The 8,266-nt window shown below is 27.0% G+C and overlaps 1 protein-coding gene across 1 annotated transcript in view; it reads right to left on the bottom strand.

Annotated features, from left to right (window-relative positions):
- The window catches only part of LOC136083898 (uncharacterized), a 74,875-nt gene extending 71,581 nt beyond the window's left edge, over nucleotides 1–3,294 (bottom strand). The window contains exon 1 of the mRNA XM_065803816.1: nucleotides 3,094–3,294. The gene's annotated coding sequence lies outside the window, so the exon portion shown is untranslated. The remainder of the gene's footprint in view (nucleotides 1–3,093) is intronic.
- Nucleotides 3,295–8,266: the final 4,972 nt, after the last annotated feature.

Below are 8,266 nucleotides of genomic sequence, written 5' to 3' on the forward strand. Positions count from 1 at the left end.
GATTAGAGAACTTATAAATTAAATTATACATTTTGTTCCACCATGGTCAAACAAATAAATTTACATTATTAAACATGTAAAATAAATATTACTAAAGTCTGCAGACAAAAAATTTTAAATTTTATTCTTTTTATATTTCTTTCAAAATAACATGGCAGTTGTGGTAATATGGATATATTTAACAAGTATGCATAGAGTAAGTTTTCTATACATAATACTAAAACTTGAAAATTATCAACAGCTTACACAGATAATTAGCTTTATTTTTCTGTATTAATAAAGTTTACACTTGATTTGTAAACTTTATTAATGCAAAAAAATAAACTTAATTATCTGTGTAAGCTGTTGATAATTTTCAATTTTTAGAAAACATACTCTATGCATACTTGTTAAATATATCCATATTACCACAACTACCAATATTACCCCACCATACCATATGCGATGGATATTTTTGTAAACAATTTGTATTTTTTTTTACATATCCATGTAAAATTATAAAAGTGTCAGTTGGTGGTAGCTAGTCGAAATTATCAATAATTTCGTACCCTTATGGCTGATTTTTTTGGGGAAAAGACCCTCTCACCCACAAGCCACTGTGCAGAGTATCAATATTTAAAGGTAGAGTATTTTTGTATAAAATAGAATAATTTTTTTAATAAAAGGTATTGGTTGGTATTGGTTGTTATTGGTTGTTGCTTAAAAAATGTTGTTAGTAAATATTGAAAAGTCACAACCAGCAAACAAAAACTTTTTATAAAAAATTTTTTTGTTGCTTTACTTTTTTTATTTTCATAAAGGTAATTTTAATAAACACTTTTATTTAATTTTTTATATATTTGCTTTAATAGGTTGTTATATTTAAATAGAAAATAAAAAAGTAGAATTTTGTGTTTTTTATGTAACTTTTTAAACTGTAGTTGGTTTTACATTATAAAGGTTAGTTGTTGTATGCATTATTTTGTGAGCAACTTCAGTCTAAACTCAACATTTTATTAAGTAAAAAATAATAGCCATTTTCTTTATATATTTTAATTTTATATCTTTTTCTAATCCTTTATTTGGTAATTTTTAGTAAGTTCTAGGTCACCTTTTGATTGTTAAAACTGTGTTAAAGCTTTTAACACACACTGTTAAAAATTTTTGCAATATTTTGCAATATAACTTATTTTTTAACTAAAAATTTTATGCAGCGATATATATATATATATATATATATATATATATATATATATATATATATATATATATATATATATATATATATATATATATATATATATATATATATGTTATTACTGGAAAGTGCTTTGCATGGAAAACAAATAAAAAAAAAAGATTGAGTCTCTTTATACATTTTGCGACTCGTTTTAGTTTAAGCTTATGATTCTGGTACCGTCTCAGGTTATATGATTTTGTTCTGAAGTGTGAATACCTTTTTGGGACACAGAAATATATACTTTTTTGTGTGTTAAACTAACTTGAATTGTTATATCAATTAACAATTTTCCTCCATTGTTTTAATCTTGTCAATCCATGTGCTTGCAGTATTATCAAAAGTATGTTGTCTCTGAAGGTTAATATTTTATTTGCGCGATATTAAATTTGCCAAAGACTGTCAATTTTGCCACTAAGGTGTAATGACAAATCTAAAATCACAAACTATAATGATGTTTAATATATGCGTTAATGGAACTCTTCAGATAAGTGACCACATTATTTTGAGCGCACCTATTTTGTAGTTTGCTTTTTCTACTGCTTCTTTTTTGACTTAACTTTTTTCTAATTTTTTGTATCTCTTCTGCAACTCGTTGATAACGCCCAGATAACAACAAATTAATGTAGTTAATATACATTTTTGAATCTTGTTAGTTTCTAGCTTATATATAAGTCTATCAAATGGTATATTGTCAAAAGCTTCAGCTAAATCGGTAAAAATAACATTACCAGGCTTGATAAAACTCGTGGTTTCTCTAAGAATATTGCATAATTTTAACAAATTGGTTTTGCATCTTTTTCTTATCACAAAACTGTGCTGAACATTTGCATTTTGATTGTTGGTTAGGAAGTGGTTGTAGATTGATTTGTGTATCAGACATTCAAGTACTTTACTTGCTGATGGATGTTTTTAAATTGCTCTAATTACTTCCATTCGTTGTATTGGTCTTTTTTAAATGTTGCGGAGAACGATATTTAAACCCTAATAACAGCGACTCTTTACCGATCCGCATGATAATCAATTTTTGCTATGGAAGTAAAGTTTTGTTGTATTTACTACTATGGAAGTAAAGTTTTGTTGTATTTATTTTATGTCAGTCATTTTAATTCTTTTTTAAAAAAAATTGGGTACTCCTCTTCTACTTTAGTTATATTTTACTTAATGGTGGAGGTTGTAGTCAGCAGAAGAGGTAATTGATGTGTCAGAAACCAAGTATCAGTAATAAATATAATGTGTAAGTTAAACTTTGTTTTAGTAATCGCAATGTGTACCCTAAATTCATCAGGTTTGTTGAAAAACTTATAAGTTGCTAGCCCATATATGCATCTGACTAAGCTCAGTTAAAAGTTTGAAATGATATGTGGTTTAGAAATTTTAAATAAAAAATGGTTAATCAAACCTAAACTTGCTATTGTTATAATTAGTTATGTTTTAATTGCGGTTATTTACCTTGGTAGGTAAATAACTGCAATTAAAACATAACAAATTATGACAATACCCAACTTTCTGTAAAATATTTTTTCTATAATTTGATTTTTTGATGTTTAGACATTCTTCTAAATGAACCTATAGATGCAAAAACAAGATGTTGAAGAAAAAAATTAGATAAGTGTTTTTACTAATTTTTTTTTTCTCTGTTCTTTAGGAACATTTATATATATATATATATATATATATATATATATATATATATATATATATATATATATATATATATATATATATATATATATATATGTGTGTGAGTATATATGCGTATATATACATATATAACTCAAACCCAGCCCTAATAGACTAAACATTTTTTTAACAACATGTTCTTTTGTGATGCATACTACATTACTCCAGTTTGAAACTCATAAACAAGCTCATACCTTTTTTTAAGCTCTTCTGAGCATGACAAACAAAGTCGATGGCCACATTGTGTTTGAATATAGGTTAACAAAATAGCATATTACACACAGGACATTCATAATCGTTTGATAGTTCTTCTAATAAATACGCATCAAAACCACAACTCTCGTATGCATCTGAATATGCCATTCAAAGTCACTTTATTGACTAAAATAACTAAATCATACGCGTTTAAACAAAAAAAGCTTTATATAAAAATCTTTTGATTTCACAAATTTTTTTATCTTTTTTAAGTTAAAAATAAATTAGCATTAAATTTAATTTCTTAATTTGTATAACGTAAAAATCTTTATAAATTTAACAATTAAAAAATTTTGACATCACAGCATTATTCAAAGCCCTATTCAAAGAAAAATATCTATTTCATGATTTTTACCGTTTCGAATTTCAAATGAAATAAAAAAGTAAATATAAAACATTAAGTTTTAAATAACCAATCAGCAGCTTTTGTTTGCAAGTATTTATAACATCTTAGGTAAAACGTCACTTGACATTTTACTAAAGACATTGTAATAATCGGTATATGCGGTATACTTTCTAATACGTTCTAAATACGTTCTAGAGCTTTGGGCTTTAGAACGTATACCCGAATTATTAACCATATATTCCAAAGTTGTGCTAACGTAGTAATAATGAAAAACAAATCAATATTAAGATTGTTCTTCCTATTGAAATCAAATTCCAAGAAATTGTTAGCTTCTTTATTCCTAAATTTGCTTTAAGATTGGCGAAGACTGGACTCATTTAAACAATGTATATATACTTTGCTTACTTTCGGAGATAAAAGCCAAACTTGTGATAATAATCAAATAATAAACGATTAAGTACCAAGCATAAACAAAAAATGCAACAAAATGAAGCCAGGATTATATAATACATTATAAATATTTTATTCAGAAAAAACAAAATATATGTAATATAAATTATTTTTAGATTTATTTAGAAAAGTTATGTTAATACCTTGATGATATATTTAGTTAGGTTCATTAAGTTGCAAATAAAATATTAGCAAAAATACGTTGTTAGTAAGAAATATTTTCATGCGACTTTTTAACCATATATTATTGTATATATATATATATATATATATATATATATATATATATATATATATATATATATATATATATATATATATATGTATATATATACATATATATATATATATATATATATATATATATATATATATATATATATATATATATATATATATATATATATATATATATATGAATATATAAATATATATATATATATATATATATATATATATATACATATATATATAAATAAACATTTATATATATATATATATTTATATATAAATATATATATATAAAAATATAAATATATACATATTTATATTTATATATATATGTATATATATATAAATATAAATATGTATATATGTATATATATATATATATTCATATATATATATATATATATATATATAATATATATATATATATATATATATATATATATATATATATATATATATATATATATATATATATATATATATATATATATATATATATATATATATATATATATATATATATACGTATTCATATATACAGTATTGGACAAAACATTGGCAACCAACATCGACCAATGCTAAAAAGTGTTCCTAATTTTACATGTCTTAAAAACGAAACGAACTATACTACCACAGCAAACAATTCAGTAGTCTGGAGTCATAGCATGCCATGACATGAGCAATCAGCTGACAGGCGACAGCCCACAGGCAGAACTTCGTTGACAAGTGCCTTTTTGCAGCGGACAAAACAACTGCAGTTTTTTGGTTTGTTTCATTTTCTTAAGTCTGGTCCGTGTCAACGTCACGGAAGTTTTTTAATTATTAAAGGAAGTATCCAGAAGTTTCTAGAAGTTTCCAGAAGCATGCAGAAGTTTCCACATATTTCCAGAAGAAACATCTGGAAGCATCCAGTAGCATCCAGAAATATCCAGAAACATTCAGAAGCATCCAGACGCATCCAGAAGCTTCTAGAAGCTTCCAGAAGCATCAAAAAGAAGCATATAGAATCTTCTAGAATAGGTTCACACATGTTTATTTTACTATATAAGAGACATGTAAATCGACATGTAATTCAGTCAGTATATGGAAGTCAATCAGTCAGTATTATCAAGACATTTTATCAAAGTGAGTTTTATTAAAGTGTTTTATCGAAGAACATCAATACAAGAAGTGAAATACAACAAGTGTTTCATTACATCAATACAGTCCACATCCAACCAAAACGTTGTGTTACACATAGCATTATTGTATCATCACAAGGTAAATGTAACACGGTAAGCCTTGAGAAGCGTGATTATTTATTTTTATTATTTTTATGACTTTAGGTGCAAAAATGGCTCCCGGCAGTCTTGGATTGGAACTAAGAAAGAAAATTTATTGGCGATTACGTAAGTGGAATGTCACAAAAAAGTATTTGTGATAATTATTGCGAGAAAAAATGGACCGTATCAAGACTATGTTCCAAATATCGTTCTACGGGGAAGTTGGCAGCAGATAACAAAGGTGGAAGACCGCGTTCCACCACTTCTAGAGAGGATTCTATGATCGTCAGATCCGTCAAGAAGGATCCCTGGATATCATCAGTCGAGATACAAAAGCAATTAGAGCTACCTGTATCGGACCGAACAATCAGACGACATGCTGCTGAAGCCGAATTGTATTCTCGACGCCCTGCAAAGAAACCGCTGATTTCACTAAAAAACCAGAAGAAAAGACTCCTGTTTGCTACATCTCATATTGACTGGAATGTGCAGAAATGGCGAACTGTCCTGTTTAGTGATGAATTGAAGTTCAACATCATTGGGAGCGATTGCATTTGCCGTGTACGTCGACCGGCCGGAAAACGCCTCAATTTACGTTACTGCCATAAGACCGTGAAGCATGGTGGAGACAATGAAATGGTCTGGGGGTGTTTTTCTGCTAACGGTCTAGGTCCAATACACCGAAACGATGAAATAATGGACGTTTATGTATAAAAATATCCTGAAAGATGTTATGTTACCTCATGCTGAATGGAATATCCCAATAAAATGGGTTTTTCAGCAAGACAGCGATCCAAAATACACTGCAAAAGTAGTCAAGCAGTGGTTTCGAGACAACCACCTATCAGTGATAGATTCGCTGCCTCAATCTCCAAGTCTCAACCCTATTGAGAACCTGTGGGAGATCGTCAACCGCAGAATTAATCGTGAAGGTGTTCGTAATAAGGATCAACTGCTTAAACAAATCCAAAAGGCCTAGGCAGCGATTCCACAAAGTTTCATTGATCACCTGATTGAATCTATGCCTCGAAGATGCAAGGCTGTGATTGACAACAAAGGATTCGCTACGGAATATTGATAGCGAAATACAGCTAGGTCAACATTTTGTCGAGTTGCATTTGTTTTGTCCAGAAGGAAATCAACTTTTTTTAATACTTTTGATTAATTTATTAAATTTTGTGTACAAATAATGAACTTTGTGATGAATAAAAGTTGAAGAACTTTATCTCTTAACAGTTACATAGTTATTTCTTTAAATTGAAAAAATGCAGCACTTTTATATAAAGAAATTAGCATTATTTGGTTAACTAAATTAGCATTATTTGGTTGCGCTCGTTTTTTCCGATACTGTATGTATATATATATATATATATATATATATATATATATATATATATATATATATATATATATATATATATATTTATATATATATATATATATATATATATATATATATATATATATATATATATATATATATATATATATATATATATATATATATATATATATATATATATATATATATATATATATATATATATATATATATATATATAGCAAGACTTAAGAAATTAATAAATTAACTATCTGCATTGCGATTTATATTTAAGGAAAGACAGTGGATCTTCTATTGGAGAAGGAGAATTTTGATTTAGATGGAAAGATCTTTGCTTCGATCTTTTTAGGTCTGATGATAGATCCAGCGGTGGTTGAGTGTCTTGATCTAGGCGTCATAGATGGATATCGATCTTGTTGTTGCTTTTTTAAGTTCGGGGATGGTTAGCCTCTCATGTGCGCACCAGCTAATATTTCACGCAAATTGTGAAATGTGAGAATCCCAAAAATTGAGGGCCTTAATATTCCTTATTATATTCCTTATTATATTGCATTAATAATGCAAATATTTCGGTTGAATCGGACTGCCCTATTTCGATTTTATCAATTGAAGATTATTTAAAAAATCCTTGGAGGAACGAACAGTGAGGCAAGTTCCCATGAGATACTTTAATTAAGTTTATTTTATAGAATATGAGTAATAAGACATACCTTTTTTTCCGAGAGTCCTACAAGAAAAACCAACTGAAACAAACGTGGAAATATCCAATAAGCTACAAAATGATTTGCAAACACATAAAAATTTAATTCGTGTGAAAAATTTCAACAAAAATGCTAAAATTAAGATCAAGTTTTTTTTTAACAAAGAGAGAAGGAAGGGGGGGGCAAATCTATGACATTTTTTTTAAGGGGTATAGGAAAAAAGGACAACCGATGACAAAGGGGGAGGGGGAGGAGGTCAAAAATAATCTCAAAAATGGTGACGTTCTTTATGGATAGCCCCAAAAATGTTATTTTTTTTTGTAATATAGGAGCATGCTCAAATAACCCAGTGTTTTTTATTAAAAATACCTAGTTTAAAGTCCTAAAATAGCAGTGGTTTTAATCGCTTTTTTAACAAAAATAAAAAATAGCAAACAAAAAATTTAAAATTTTTACAATGCTAAATATTTTACTGTAATTTAGATTCAGAAGTTGTGTATTTTAATCGTTTAAAGGTTTGAGTTTATGATTCTTAAAAAATAACGAACTAATTTTTTTTTTCTTTTTGGCGATAAACATAGTGATATTGTTTTAATTAAAAGTGGCTTAAAGTTTGATCTTTTTTTTATGATAAGCTTTGTTAATAACAATTCATTATATTCCAAAAGTTAATTTTAATTATCAGATTGGTAATGCTTTTTCTTAATGTTATTTTTTGAGCTAATTTAAAGTGCTCATATTACCAAGTGGGAAATATGAGCACTTTTGTACTTTTTTAAA

Source organism: Hydra vulgaris, chromosome 08 (assembly GCF_038396675.1).
Source record: "Hydra vulgaris chromosome 08, alternate assembly HydraT2T_AEP".
Taxonomy (NCBI): domain Eukaryota; kingdom Metazoa; phylum Cnidaria; class Hydrozoa; order Anthoathecata; family Hydridae; genus Hydra; species Hydra vulgaris.